Source organism: Sciurus vulgaris (assembly GCF_902686455.1).
Source record: "Sciurus vulgaris genome assembly, chromosome: X".
Classification (NCBI taxonomy): Eukaryota; Metazoa; Chordata; class Mammalia; order Rodentia; family Sciuridae; genus Sciurus; species Sciurus vulgaris.
In genome coordinates, this window is record NC_136471.1 from 105,019,903 (window position 1) to 105,037,071 (window position 17,169).

General features: G+C 35.9%; 1 protein-coding gene across 3 annotated transcripts in view; it reads right to left on the reverse strand.

Moving 5' to 3' along the window:
• SYTL5 (synaptotagmin like 5) overlaps positions 1 to 17,169 on the reverse strand; it is a 235,749-nt gene that overhangs the window by 188,248 nt on the left and 30,332 nt on the right. The window lies entirely within an intron of this gene.

Consider the following 17,169-nt stretch of genomic DNA (forward strand, 5'->3'; position numbering starts at 1 on the left):
AAAGAAGACACTTTCTAAATTCTCCCAAAGTCTTTCTTACATTCTTGCTAATCTGTAGATGTAATTTAATAGAAAAAAAATCACACAAATCATATCTTCATGATGGATATGATAGTACTCTATGAACAACAAGATGTGATATGAAGATCATTATTGTTACTAATATTATCTTCTGCTTGTCTTACGAACTGGTCCCAGATCCATTTCTGTGGCATTTTTTGGGTTTCTATGAAGCATTATGATGAAATGATTAAAAGTATTCATCCTTCTGTCAAACAAAGCTTATTCATGCCCTGTCCACCAATTATAGGCCACGTGACATTTGGCAAGGGACTTACACATTTAAGCTTTAAATTTCTCAACTATAAAATGGAATGATAAAATAACTTACTTCACACAATTATTGTGAAAATTAAAGAAGATAATGTACTATAAGTAAACTAGAAAAAAGGCAAATGCTATTTAAACTCAGCTTTTGCTACTACTCTTAATAATTGTTATAAAGAATGTGTGACTAAAAATACAGATCTCAAAGACTGGTGAGGTAAAGAAAGAAGGCACCGAGAAATTCTCAAAGATGATCAGTGCCAAACTGAGAAGGAGAGCTATCCACAAGAACACCTCAGTTCTAGAAAATGATAAGAAGTACCATTCTGAGATTACAGAAAATTGGCTTGAACACATAACAGAAAAATTGGACTTAGGGAGGGTTAGGATCTGGGCTTCTAGTAAAGTTGGGGAAAATCGAGGTGCAAACTCTGGATACCCTTAGGCTTTCTTTGCTTGTAAGACTTCTTAGTCTCAAGATGCTCTACTTTATACCCATATGCATATCCTGTTTCCAGTTTCCTTTAATAAAGTAATAAATAAATAAATAAATATTAGCTGATAAGGAGGCCTTGGCTCTGTGGCATTTGTATTTCAAATGAGGTCCCAGAAGGAGAAATAGCTTTCATGCTCAAAGGAATATCTTTATAAAGGGGAAATGTCAGGCTACATAACACATAACAATACCTTCTATAATACATGACAAGATGTAAAAGACAGTTCATTTTATGAGACTGAGAATTATATGACACAAACAACTTTGTCTTAGAATGTAACTGCATGTATACTCAATGACAATGAATTTAGCACCATATCTCAGGTCCCTGGGACTTACATTTTATCCAGGTGAAAGTTAATTTAAGTTGACCTTCATGAATGAAGCCAGGCAATGATTATAATGTGGTATTTAAGTTAAGAGCCACCTACATTCTCTCTGTCATTGTTCATGTGTGACTTGGACAGATTACTTAACCTCTTAGCTGTGTTCCTTCATCTGTAAAATGAGGATAATAATAATAATGGCCTCATTGTTGTAAAGATCAAGTAACATAATACACATTAGCATTTAGTATAGCAACTGTAATGACCTGTTTTATTTTTAGGTCAAAGAACAGATTCCAAAATGGAAATCTTAACCAAATAGTCAAAATTAAACTGTCTGTGGTGGCAGGAAAAAAAATTGACATTGGTGCTATGTATCAATATTAGAAAACAGACAGGCATGGAGGTACACACCTGTAATCCCAGCAATTTGAGACTGAGGCAGAAGGATTTCAAGTTTGAGGCTGGCCCCAACAACTTAGTGAGACCTTATCTCAAAGCAAAATACGAGAAAGGCTGGGGATGTAGCTCAGTGGTAAAGCACCCTGGATTATGTCCCCAGTGCCAATACACACACACACACACACACACACACACACACACACACACACATACATGCACACACACATGCACACATAACAACAAATTGAACAAATTGGCTTGGACTTTGCAAAAATAATACCAGTTACAGTCATATAGGAAAAATGCTTGACATCTGAATCTGATTTGCATATTCAATTTATTTCAATAAATATGAATGACATGCCTACTATATGCCTGGTGTTAGCACATGAGACCGTAGATGAAGAGAACAGTTCTTTCCTTCAAGGAGCTAATAGGCTCTTTGGAAAGATGGCTATGTAAAGAGACAATTGCAATATATTGTATATGTGCAATGACAGAAATATGTATAAGATACAGACTTAGAATAGAGAACAGAGTAAACAATATGCTGGTGGTGGTGAAGGTGAGTTATGAAGTCTTCGGAGTTCAGAACCTACATATTTGCTAGGGACCTAGAGAGTCCAGACATTCAATGAATGTCCCAAAGCAATTCAATTAAATGCAAAAAAGTAGTTCTCAACAAATGGTGCTAGAACAATTGCATACCCATATAGGAAAAATTAATCAAACTTTACTTTATACTGTACACAAAAATTAGCTTCAAATGAGTCATAGGCATAAATACAAGTGCTAAAATTATAACATTTCTAGAACACACAGGAGAAAATATTTGTGACCTCAGGTTAGGCGAAGAGTTCTTAAGACACAAAAGACATAAACTACAAACAGACAAACAAACAAAAAAAAAGCATTGATAAAATGTGCCTCATCAAAATTTAAAACTTCCATTCTTAGGAAGATGCTCTTAAGAAAATGAAATGTCAAGTCACAGAAATGATATTTTCAAACCAAGTATCTGATAAAAGATTCGTATACAGAATATTTATTTTAAAATGTGTACTACTCAAAAAAAAAAAGAAAAAAATTAAAAATGAGCAAGATTTCATCAAATAAATGTGTGGTCGAAAAACACATGACAAGATATTTAACTCTATTATTCACTATGGAAAAGCAAATTAAAACAATAATGTGGCTGGGCAGAGTGGCTCACGCTTTAAACCCAGCAGCTCGGAAGGCTGAGCAGGAGGATTGAGTTGAAAGCCAGCCTCAGCAATTTAGTGAGGCCCTAAGAAACTCAGTGAGACCCTGTCTCTAAATAAAATACAAAAAGGGGCTGTGGATGTGGCTCAGTGGTTAAGTGCCCTGGGTTCAATCTCCAGTACCAAAAAAAAAAAAAGAAGAAGAAGAAAGAAAAAAGAAAAGGCTGATGGTAAAAAACAAAAACAAATCAATGTTACCCAGGGTTGAGGGAAAGGCATTGACTGTAAACTGGCAAGAAATAAACTTTTGGACTGGGCTGGGGATGTGGCTCTGTGGTAGGGTGCTTGCCCAGAATGTACAAGGACATGAGTTCAATCCCTAGTACCATATGCACACAAAAATGTTATGGCACTTAACCTCACACATAGGTAAAAATTCGCCAAATTACACAATTTAATGTGGGGAATTTTGCTTATTTTGGAAAAAAAAAAAAAGGATCATTACAAGTTCCACATCAAGAATCTATTAAATTGTCTGATTTTCTTAAAAAATTAAAAAATTTAGTGCACTGAACCTCCAAAATGGAACAATTTAGAAAGAAGCAGAGATTCGAAATTACCATTGTGAATAAATTATATATAAATGGCCTTCCTTCAAAGTAGTCCTAAAATGTGAATCTATTGTTAAAAATAAGGACTCTATGAATACTATTGCATTATAACTTACATAATGGATCATTCTTTGGAGAAAAGAAATTCCTCCCAACTCAACTATAATAATAGATGTACCCTAATTTAAAATTCCACATCCAAACGCAAAAAAAAAAAAAAAAAAGATTTTAGATGAAGAAAACCTGATATATGAAAATTTGGGACTACACATTAAGTGATTATGTATTGTATATGTAGCTCAGTGATAGAGTACTAGTCTATCATGAGTGAGGCCTGGGGTTTGATCCCCAGCACTGCAAAAAAAAAATCATTCTGAATTTACTTTAACAGTAAACTTCTCTAATATAATTAAACTAACTTGATTTAGATAGGTAAGATGGTGGAAGACCTAGACGCTGCTTTTCCCCATGGACACACTGACTCAACAATAATACAAGAATTAATTCTCTTGTGAGGACTTCTGAAATTAGTTAAGAGGTCACTGAACCCTGGGGGAATGTGAAACCGCTATATCAAAGCCAGCAGGAAAATTCAAGACACTCTCTCACCGTAATCTCTACCCTTAGCACAAAACCATGTGATTAGAAGGAAAATTCCAGGTCCCATCTTTTCCTTGGGAAGTGAAAAAATTGGTTCATGCATCTGATGTTACAACTTTCATGCGTGCTGCCCAAGGAGCCTCTGTCTCACCTGTTTCAGAGCTCTGATGATACCCACCGTACCCTAGAACACTGGGGGCCTCTGAGTGCAAAGACGGTGGTTTGAACTAGCACACAAATACTCACCACATCCCCTCTCTGTATTCAGTATACAGTGAGTGGGCAAAAACCTAAAATACCAGCATCTCCCTGAGGAAGGAAAGAGTTGAATTGTGCATTCAATGATCCAACTTTTCCAGGGGCTGCAGGAAGAGCATGACTCTGTCTTGCCTGTCTCAGAGCACTGTCAGGGCCTAGTATATTATAGGGAGCTGCTTTCTGGCCATTTTGCCATCCATACCTGGGGGTGCTAAGAACAAAGACAGCAGTTTGGATTACCATGAAGGATTGAGAAATCCCCTGAATCTCTGGTGAGATTGATTGGTGATGGCCTTCTTCTGTGTGAGGTCAGTCCATGAAGACTATGAGAGATGGCTGGTTTTTCTAATGTGTGGGTACCAATACAAAGAGTGAAAGAAAAGGAAGTAACAGGGAAACATGATCCAGAAAAAGGAAAAAGATAAATTTCCAGAAACCAAGTCTAATGAAATGGAGATACATCATTTACCTGATAGAGAATTTGAATTAAAGCATCACAAAGATGCTTGACAAGGTAGGAAGAATGCATTTAAAAAGTGAGAATTTCAACAGAAAATATTTAAAAATTGAAGAATATAATAACTGAAAAATTCACTGGAGAGGTTTGACAGCAGACCAGATTATGAAAGAAGAAAGAACTGCTGAACTCAAACACAGGTTATTTAAAATTATTCAGGGTAGTGAAAGAAAAATGAATGAAGAGTGAGTAAAGCTTAAGGGACTTATGGGATACCATCAAGCCAACCAACATATACATCATGGGAGTACAATAGGCAGAAAGAAAGAGAAAAGGGCAGAAAGCTTATTCAAAGAAATAATGTCCAAAGCTTTATACATTCTTAAATGGACATCCAGACCCAGGAAATCTAATAGATTCCAAATGAGATAAACCCAGAAAATCCACATGGAGACATATTCCGATCAAATTGTCAAAAATCAAAGATAAGAATTGTTTTGAAAGCAGGAAGAAAAAAGTGAATTATCATGAACAAAGGAAACCACATGAGATTACCAGCAGACTTCTCAGCAAAATTCTTGCAGGCCAGAAGAGAGTGGAAGGATATATTCAAAATGCTGGAAAACAAAAATTACCAACCAAGAATACCATACATGGTAAAACTGTCCTTCAAAAATGAAGAAAGGTAAAGACATTCCTAAACAAAAGTAGAGTGAGTTCATTACCACTAGACCTGCCTTACAAGAAATATAAAAATTGAAATGAAGGGATACAAAATAGCAACACAAAACATATAAAAAGTATAAAAGTATTATGATACAGTTGAATATATAAGCAGATATAACCTATTACAATATTGTAATAGTGTTAGGTAAATCACTTTTTCAAGAACAAAACTTACAAGACAACAGTACTAGAAATAATTATAAAATATGTTAATGGATACAAAACAAAAAGAGGAAAACTTTGAGATCAATAACATAAAGTGCACAGGAATGAAATAAAAATAGAGCTTTTCTATGTGATTGAAATTTTGTCATCAGCTTAAAATAGACTATTACAACTCTTACTCGGAATGAAAGGTTCTACGACTTATTGCTCCACTAAAATTTGAGAGACAGACATTGGTGGAGGAAAGTTGATTTATTCAAAGAAGACCTTCTGTCTCAAATATCCATCTTCTAGGGGCTTAGGGACATGAACAGTTTTGGTAAGAGGAGAGGGGTACAATGGGACAAAAGGAGGGAAACATGCATATGTAGATTTAGCTAAGCTGTACTGGCCAGAGAATATGTCACAATTCCTTTTTCAAAACTTTCTGACTTTAGGGGAAGTTTCTAAGCTATCATTGACATAGAGAAAATAACAACCAGGAAGCTCGGGAAGAAATATTTTTGGTCTTTAATTTTAAAAGGGCTCTGTTACATAACTATGTTTTTTATATGCACCTCATTATAACTACAAAAAATATATAGAACATAAGAGAGGGAAAATGAGAATTGGGGAAATCAAGGCACATCAATATAAAGATTAATGAAATGCAAATGAAAACTACAAGGGAAGAAAAGTACAGAAAACAACAAAATAACCATAGTTTTTTTTTTTTCTTAACAATAATTACTTTAAATGTAAATGCATTAAACTTCCCAATAAAAAGGCAAAGTGGCTGAATGAATTTTTAAAAATAAGATCCCATTATATCTACAAGAGACTCAATTTAGATTTAAGTACACACATAGGATGAAAAGGAAGGATTGGAAAGGAAAAGTTACAAATGGTAATCAAAAGAGAGCAAGTGTAGTTATATTTAAATCAGACAAAATAGACATGAAGTCATAAATTATCATGAGACAAATATACTACTGATGATAAAAGGGTCAATGCAACAGAGAGATATAATAATTATAAATAAATATATATATATATATATATATACACTAAATATCAGGGCATGCAAATATAAAAAATATTTTTGCCATAAAGAAATTATAAATTTTTGAGCAGATATGTTTATTCTTATTTAAATATCACACAATGTATAATGCATTAAAACATTACATGGTACTCTATTAATGTGTACAATTTTTATGTTTTATTCATTGGTTAAAAATAAAAAGTAAATAAATAAATATAAAGACCGAACTTTCACATAAATGAAGGGAGAAATAGATAGCAATACAAATAACAGTAGAATTTAATACCCCACAGCCAATAATGGATAGAAAGTCCACACAGAAGATCAATTAGTAACAAAATATAAAAAAGAGCTAGGACGTGGCTCAGGGGTTAAGTACAACTTGGTTTAATGCCTGGTACCACAATTGAAAAAAAAAAAAGTAGAAAAAAGGTTTCTGAAAAGTTTTCACAATGAAGAATTGATGAATGTTTGGGAAGATAAATACAATCAACCTGGTTTAAACATTACACAATATATACTCCTATCAAACTTTAGTTGACACCACATTAATATGTAAAATATTTATGTATTTGTGTATCAGTTAAAAATAAAAATATTAAAATATGCCAGAAAAATCATGATCCTCTGAAATACGTTCTTTTAGCTATTTTTCATAGTTTATTAATAGTTAATATGTATGTGCTGATGTGGTAAATATGGAAACAAACACATTTGTGTCAGTATATCACATAAGAGTTAAAGATATTGGAGGCTAATGTACCACTGGTTCCATCAGGTCCTAATAGTGTATCTTTGACAACCTGTTTAACCCCTTTAAGTCTCAGTTTAATAAACTTTAAACTTTACAACTGAGATATATAAAAAAAAAATCAATAAGAAGACAGTACACTTGATCCACCCTGCAGTAGCAGAATATACATTTTTCTCAAGCACACACAAAAAATTCTCCAAGACAGATTATATGTTAGGCCACAAAACAAGTCTTAAGAAACTTGAGAAGACTGAAATCATATCAAGTATCTTTTCCAACAACAGTGGAGTGAGACTAGAAATCAATAGCAAACTGAAAACTGGAAAATTCACAAATTCATAAAAATCAGACAACACACTTTTGAACAAAAAATGGGTCAAAGAAGAAATAAAAGGGAAATTAGAAAATATCTCCATAGCTTCATTTTTCTGACTTTGTCTTTTCACATATTTTTGTTCAGCTTTCATTACACTTGAGGAAATCATACCTAATAAATTTTTAAAACTGAAATTGACTTCTAAAATAGACTTGCTGATATGAACTCAGGAGGTATAAAATAGTTTACTGTTACACTAAGTAAATGTATCATAACAGGACACAGAAGGGATTTTAAGGCCCAAGTTTGAAGACATATTCTAAGTTCATTAACTTTCCAATAAGCCAATGTCAGTAGAAGCCAGGTTCCTCCCTTCAAATGGTATCAGGACAGTACCACCCATATTACCAACCAACATCTCCTCCCTCCCAGTCAATCCTGGGGAAAAAATGCAGAAGAGGGAAACATCATCACACCAGTCTCTTGGGTAGTGTTCATGAAAATAGATTATTCCCTCCCCTCTCAATGTGGAGGAGATAATTCTCTGAAATGAAGTATTCTTTCCATGAATCCAAAGTAAGATGAGAGTTAGGAAATCTGGCTAAGATGGCATAAAGGTGAGATCTGATATGGGGAAGAAGTTTTGACTCAGTTGGGCAACAGTTAACAGGCCCATCATAGTTTTATTTTCAATGAATTAAAAACCCTCCACAAACTGGCTCTCTACAATCTGAAAAGGCAAATTTTAAAATCACATAATTATTCACAGCTACATCAATTTATAATTCTTTTAAAAATAGAATTGCCTGTGTCCCTGCTTCACTTGAGCTTGTATGCTTAAGAACACAATGACACTTGTGGAAATTATAGCACTTATGTAGTTAAGAGTGGTTGAAGAATTCAAAAGCTTTGCCTTTAATTTACCCTACCTCCTATTTAATTCTTAGTATACGAAGTTGTACCAGTATTGGAAGTTAGTTTGCATTCCCCCTAAACGAGACCCTGAAACAAGGGTTTGGGGGCAGATAAGCATTTGTGATGTAATCCCAAAATGCAAAAATAAGGGATAGAGAAATTGAGGCCAACAGAGGAGAAACGAAAATAAAATTGTGGGCAAATGGGACTCAATCCCTTTGAGGAAACCTTGAAGAATGCATCTCAAAAATTATACTACCAAATGATCACCCTGGCCTGCTTTCAGCAAGAATTGGATTGAGTTGGTCTAGCAAGAATCACCATTTCCCTGATGTTTAGTAATTTTCCATCTACTACTGGGTCCCTTGGCTATAAATTCCCACTTGTCTTTGCTGTTGTTGGAGGGAAGCCTGATCTCTCTCCCATACTGCAAGCCCCACTGAAATGGTTTCTATACCCACCTCAATAGTCTCCCACTTGAAATCTAGGTCACCTGTCTGCCAGTGGAGGCTCTCAGGGGACTCAGGGATACTCATAAGCACACTACCAGGGACTGAAAAGAGCAAAGAAGCTATTTAGAAATAGAAGTGGATATTCTGTCCATTCGGATGGGCTTGGGAGACATCCAGACAGCTGCTAGATGTCTCTCTAGTTACTCACCCAAAATTTAGTCCATAGCTTCCATAAGATTACATATAAAGGCAAAAACATTGTTTTAAAGTATGTGAGGCAAGTAGGATGTGTTTTAATAAGAAAATGTATAAAGTATGATGAATGTGTTTTTGTTTGGGGTAAGGAAAGTAATTTATTTATTTTTTAATTGTAAACAAATGGGGTACAACTTGTTTCTTCATACATGAAGTAGAGGCATACCATTTGTGTAATCATACATTTACATAGGGTAATAGTTTTTGATTCATTCTGTTATTTTTTCCTTTCCCCCACCCCTCTCACCACTCTTTTCCCTCTATAAAGTCCCTCCTTCCTCCATTCTTACCTCCCTCCCACCCAGAAAGTAATTTTATTCTAGGGTAGGATAACTAGTTGCTCCAGAATGAGAAAAAGGAAAATATAGCAAAAAAAAAAAAAATACAGAATAAATGCTTTTAGAAGTTTATGGAAAAGAGATGTTATCTCACATAAACCAGCTGGCTAAGATCTCAATGGATTTATTTAGAAGTGTTTTTTTATGAGCTTTAATGTCAAAAAAATATTGATGCAAAAGCTTTCTTGGATTATTATTTTTTTACTAATAAGGAGGAGTAAAAGGTTTTTGTTCACCTTTTCAGTTTTCCTGGGAAACCAAAATTCTGTGTGTTATCAGAATAATTTCCTATGCCTTATGTTTCCCTGTGTAGTATTCTTGATTAATTAAAAAAAACCTAAGTATTGTTTCATAGTGACCTGTAATCCTATTTAATCAAATGTTCAAACCTTTTGACAATGTCTTAGAATCAAATCCTAATTGAAATCTTCTTGTTCTTGAACAGACTTTTAGATTTCCCAGAGGATCCCTGCAAGATTTCAAAGGATTTGTTCTTTTACCTTATAAATTGAATATTAGAAATAATAAAGTTTATTCAATATATTAAATTGCACAGAGAAACACTTTCAAATAATAAGTGATGATTAACCTGCCCTAGGTCAGATCCGTATTTCAGAAATTAAATACAATTTCTAGAAGCATGTCATTAGCCTTGCTATTTAGAATACATTTTGGTACAATGCTATTGGTCATAATCCCAGTTATTAATTTGTTGCATGTCCACAGAAATTACCAAATTTTCTTCTCAAATGAACTCCCATCAGAATTTTAATTATCATTTTAAAGTCTTTTATCATTCACAGAAACTCATTGTTTAATTCTGATTCTTCTTTAAGAGCATTTACAGAGTCCAAAAGTGCTTCATCTTCAAAGAGATTCATGGGAAAAGACTGACAAGTACTCTAAAGTACAGGTTTCTGATAACTTTAAGATCACACCACTGAACTAAATAAAAATTCCCAGAACTCTAAAAAAAGTGTTGAATTCATAAAACTACTAACCCAAGACAAGTAAAACAAGTTCACTAAGTAAACTGATGAGGACGATTAGAATCTTTGTGGCGTTCTTGTTTGAAACTTTGCTGGTCCTTCAAGTGTTATGTTTTTCAGATTAAAAAAAAAAAAAAAGGCTTTTTTCCTTTTCCCTTAAGCTATTTATAACTCATAGAACTTGGCAAAGCAGGGCTGGGGTTGTAGCTCAGTGGGGGAGCACTTGCCTAGCACATGTGAGGCACTGGGTTTGATCCTCAGCACCACATAAAAATAAATAAATAAAATAAAGGTATTGTGTCCATCTACAACTAAAAAAATTTAAAGAAAGAATTTGTCAAAGCATACCTTTGTAAACAAAAATTAAACATCCATTTTTCACCCTACCTGATACCTCCAGAATTTGAAAATTTTAATTTTCAGAGCAATATAGTTATTTGTATACATCCCTAAGAATCCATTCTCCTTGTAACAGGACACAATTGAAGACAATGATTATATTACCAAGGCTTCGACTGGATATCATGTTTGAAAATAATGTGCCTAGAAACAGATATGGAAAAATGGACTTAAATAACTAAGATTGACTTTATGGAGCCAATGCTTATAATACCCTCTTGGAATACTGGTCTGGACTTACAGGGTTCCTGATCTTACATATAAGTAAGGAAATTCACTTTCTGGTAGGTTCAAGAACCCTAAATTCTTTGGGGGATCTTGGGAGGGGAATAATTTACCCAAATCTATAGGCATTAAAAGTAAAGTCTGACAGCAAGGCCTTGGTTCCACAACCTCAAGAGGATTTTAAAAGTTCAATCTGAGATTTCTTTTAAAAAGTTTCAGCAAATAAACTTTAAAAGTTTTATGTGGTCAATTAACATTCTTGCTCCACTTATGTAAATAATCAGGCCAAAATCAGATGACACTGTTAGGGTAGTAGCTAGCAATGAGCAGTGAAATGCATGGCAAGGTCACAAGTGCTCCTTAAATTATTTTAGGGTCTTCTTTAAACTACTTCCAGAGTAAACGAGAAAGCAAAGGGTGGTAGTTAATTTGTAGAAAATAAATAGAAGCAAAGGAACTAATGGGAAAATATATCCAAAGAAAAGGATTAATGGGACTAACTCTTGACAGGGTCCATTGATGTGGATGTGAAGTTAGGAATTATGGGTATAGGTGTCTACAACTGTCTGGGAAGGAAGATTCCTTTAGAAGCACAGGCACACTAAGGTAACTTCTGACCAGCTATGGGCCCCAGCGCCCACATTAACATGGGATTGACTTGTGCAAGAAGCCCCAATAAATAGGATGGCTGCCATGACAGTTCCAGAGAGGATCAACTTAGGTCAAAAGCCCCACTGCCAACATGAAGGAGGAGTTGGACACCTGACTGGCAAAGAGTACAGAAGGTGGTCCCCAGTCCTCTGGTAAACATCAAACAGTAATAAATTTGGGGACAGCATTGTTTCCTTTGTCATTCTCTGCTCTGAGATGGTCCACTCTCTCTCTCTTGAGCATGCTCTCTGCTTGAACCTCAACTTGCTTTTACTTTACTTTCACCTCACTTGCACTTATAATAAAGTTCTCTTGCATGACTTTTAGTGTCTAACTTTAAATTTTCTTTCGTCAGAACACAAGAACCAAGGTTTGGAGTTTCAGCTATCTGCTTTCCTGTGACAGCACCATCCAGTAAATATCCTCTTCTAACAAATCTTGACAGTTGGCCCAGTTGATTCTGAGTTTCTTTTTCCTTCCTTTTTTTTTTTTTTTTTTTTTTTTGGAAGTAGTGGAGTGGTACTAGGGATTGAACCTAGAGTTGCTTTACCACTGAGCTACATTCACAGCCCTTTTTATTTTTTATTTTTTTAATTTCTAGGCAGTGTCTCACTAAGTTGCCAAGGGGTCTGGAACTTGGACTCCTACTGTCTCAGCCTCCCTAGTAGTTGGGATTTCAGGCTTCAGCTGATCCTTAGTAAACAAAAGGTGAATAAACGAAAATTGGATTTACAGTGTTCCTTGAGCTAGAAGAACTCACAAAAACTCTCTTCTTGGTCAAACTTTAGTCACGCTCCTCTGATCCCTCTGCTCAACTCGGCCTGACCTTGGGCCTCCATCTCTGTCCTTGAGAATCCAATTTAAGCAAAGTCAGGTTACTGAAAATCTCCCATCCTGGTCATCTGACCACACTCAATATAGGATCAAATTCCTCAGAAGTTGACCACAGAAAAAAGCCTTATATATGCTGATATCTCATCTCCATGCCTATTCTCCACAAAAATTATACTGAGTTTGAGTAGCAAAAGTCACTCCAAGCCCTGATGTTTCCTCTTAGTAATTTTCCATCCACCAACTCCTGCTCTGCTTCTGGTTTAAAATTCCCACTTGTCCTTATTGGAGTTAGAGTGGAGCCCAATCTCTTTCCCGCTGCAAGAATCCATTACAGTGGTCCCCATACCTATTGTGATAGTCTCCTCTAATAAAGTCCTCCTTCCTATCTTTAACAGGTATCATTAAATTTTTTTTTTCTTTAACAAAAGGCAGCAACATATTTTCTAAGTCACCTTAGTTTTCCTTTCTAAACCTGGACCAGTCCACACAAATACTCTCAGCAGCAAGGAGCCCTATAGACTTTCCTTTGACAAATGGAGCAGAAGGAAAATGGTACTTAAAATAATACTGACTGCAGCCATTTCTTCCTCTCTAGAGGAATGATCCAAATCATCTCAGAGATAGATAGCTCTTTTGTTTAGAAAAATACTATACTTTGATGATAGGTCTTGACTAGGTTTTTAATGGAGAAATATGAGGACCCCTGCTCAAAATTTAACTGGAAGAGAGCCAGAAAAGGGAGTCAAATTCACTGTGAAACAGAGTGAGGGAGATAAAGTTGGCCAGGAGGGAAGCCAGGAGAAGAGGAGGTAGGGATGAGAGCAAGGGAGAGAAAGTGGAAGGAGCAAGGAGATAAGCAATGAGGTAGGCCTGAGGGGAAATTCCCAGTGCCAAGGCTAAGGAAATGGGAACATGTTGTATAAGTTTCCCTGTTATATCCAAGATTCAGAAGTCGAACACACTCAAAAAAGGAATAAAATGAATCAGCATTGGGGAAGAGAACAGAAGAGCCCAGAAGTGACAGACAGGCCTGGAGATGAGTGAATGACTGGTTTTCAAGAACTTGGCAGAAAATGCGGCTACCCCATAAACAAACCCAGGATAACATTACCCACCCGTGGGGAACTCTCAGAGATAAGGGGATGGAGGGCAAGGATAAACACCAATGAGTTTCAACAGAATCCCACAAACTCTGCTCATCAATCAATCAATATAATTTCTTGCTCAAAATACATCAAAGAACTTTGAGAGAAAAATGCACCAGAATGCATGAAAACTGCAACTCTCAGGTAATTGTCAAGAGAAGTGGCACATAGTATTTGACATGACCCATTTAGGTAGGAGGTGACAGCAGGTAAAATTAAGTCTGAAGTGATGTTGTTTCCTTTAAAGAGATATATGATCACAGAGGGGGAAATGCCATATAATTTATATATGTACTAAATTTAAAATGCTGACATAGCAACAAAAAGAACTGATGAAATAATTCATGTTTATGCTTATGAAAGGCTTATTATTATAAAGATTGCTTGTGGAAGAAGTCCCATATGACCTGTCCAGATTTATGAATAATGCCATTGAATGTCTCTGAAATATTAGAAAACTTACAGCACTAAAGAATTTTAATAGTAATTTAGGCCTACCAATACAGTTAACCTTAACATCAAGAAAATTAAAATCACAGGGAGTGACTAAGATAAAATATAAATGAAAATGTTTTCTTCCCTACTAGTTATTTCAAATAACTGACTTCCATAGATAGGAGTCATAACTTAAAATAAATTTTAGAAAAATATTCTACCAAAAGAATACATGATCAAATTCTAAAATGGCTTGGTCCTTGATGTGGCTCATGCTTTTAATACAGTGGTTCTACCAGTGTGGTTCCTGAACCAGCAAACTGGAAACTGGTTATCCAAAAACTCTTTACCAGTCATTGGTTAAATGCCACTTCTGGGGATCTTGCCCTGAATATAAGTTGAGTTTGCCTCCTTAGCAACCCTTCCAGGGCTCACCATCGGTGACCCACCTCCTCCAGTCAGGCCCCAACTGCCTACAGTTACCACCCAGTCCATTCAAATTAGGATGGAATGATTAGGTTACAGGTCTCACACTTCACCTCCAAACGTTCCTGCATTAACACACGAGCTTTGGGAGATGCCTCATATACAAACCATAACAATGAGCTTTAGTGGTGCCTTTGACACATTTAATAACCCAGTCATTATAAAACTCTATTTAAATGTTGCTGTGGAGCATGATATATTATATACCCAATTTACAACAAATAGAAACGCCAATTGAGTTAGTCAACAAATTCATCTAATTCTACCATCGATCCACAGCAACCACACAAACTGCCAGCAGGAATAGGAAAATCCTTCTGTATCCTTCCCTAAAGTTTTATTTCCAGAAACAACCTTGAAGAATGGATTCAATTGCCTCCAGGAATGACTTCTTTCCCCAGACTGTGACTTACCTTCTTATTGGGGTATAATCAGGTTTTCCTCTTATTAGTGTTCCATTACAGGTGATCAGACCACTTTCCCCAGAGTCATCACACAACTTAATAAAAATATAGTAAAATAAACACAGTGGTCACATGTATTGGCATCAGATCTGCTATTTTGCTATTATTCTGCCATTATTCTGCCTCCCCCACACCACTTTACAACCCAGATTGTTAGCTCACAAACTTCCTAGCCAGTAATTGGTCCAGATTGTTAGCCCAGGAACCTCCTAGTCAGTCATTGGTCCGTTGTTATTAGCCTGCAAAATTCCACTACATAAGAATAGCTCCCCCGCCATTCTCATTCTCATTCTCTCCCTCTCTCTCTCTCTCTCTCTCTCTCTCTCTCTCTCTCTCTCCTCTCTCTCTCTCCCTCCCTCCCTCCCTCCTCTTTGCTCTTACTCGCTTTCTCTCTCTCCCTCTCTCTCTTTCTCTTTCACTTTCTCTCTTTCTCATTCTGTGGGCAGACACTCTGCCTGTCTGCTTAATAAAATGTCTTGTGTGAGATCCCACGTCTGGAGTGGTTTCTGGGTGCTTTCAACCTGTATTCATTACTGACTTCCTATAAATTTCTCAGGCCCAGTTCACACTCCTAGGTTGATTTTTATGTTAAAGATGTCATTTTTGCATAAATTTTATAATCTATTATGCATTTATCCCTCACCAAAAAAATTTCTCATATGCTTAACACGTACACCTTCTAAGTGAAAAAGAACAAATAAAAAAAATGAGATAACCTAAAACCCTTGGTTTCAAAGGTCACCAACTGATCTAGAAGCTAAATCCAGCCTACAGAAGTGTTTTGTTTATCCTGGCCATTGTGTTTCGTTTGTTTGGAATAATACTTATAAATGGGGAAAATTCACATAAAATAATTCACAAGTCTGCTTCCTCTTTCAAAAAGTCAGAGGATGAGGCAGTACTGGTAAAAAAAATCTGTGTGGCAACATTAGACAGGGGTTGGTGAATGACTGTCCCCTTCAGATAGGGCACACACACACACAGTTTATTATATTTGACACCATCCGCTATTACATACCTGCCCTGCCTACAGAGCTATTGAGTTTGTAACACGCCATAAACAAGATTTTAGACACAAATAAGATGCATCCCCTAAGAGCAGGAAGATTTTCTACTTGCTGGGGCTACAGGATGACTAACAAGTTGTCTTTACCATCTGTGTCTAGTACAGAGATATTCTTAGGGAAAACCAGAAAATAAAGAACACCCCTACATAAGTATCTCTATTCATTTTCCTAAAAGGTCTCCTAAACATCTTTAGACTCTACAGTTTCCATGAAAATGCATTTATCCTTATGTGCTGCTGTAAAAATAAAGTTGAAATTGTACATTTAAATCATACATGTCCTTCCCACATATTATGCAATATTGCCTTTGCCCATTTATCCCCCACACAAGATTACAGCCCAACCCCCTGTCATGATGAAACATGTTTTTGTTTTTATTTGTCCTTTTTAGTTACACATGACAGTAGAGTATATTTTGACATATCATACATACATGGAATATAACTTCCCATTCTTGTGGTTGTACATGATGTGGAGTTACACTGGTCGTGTATTCATATATGAACATAGGAATGATATATCCAACTCATTCTACTGTCTTTCCTGTTCCCATCCCTCTCCCTCCCCATCATTCCCCTTCTGAAGCAATAATAAAACATAGATTTTGTCTGTGTTGGGAAATCCCTGAATTTACCAGGTCCATCTCTTTTCCCAGACATCTTCACATTGGTTTATATTCGTTTCCTGTGTACCTTACTCATGTGATCAGGGGAAGAAGACAGATAAGAATTAACACAGAAGCCAAATGCAGTGGCACACACCTATAATCCCAGTGACTCGGGAGGCTGAGGCAGGAGGATCACAAGTTCGAAGTCAGCCTGGGCAATGAGTCAGCCTCAGGATGTTTTCA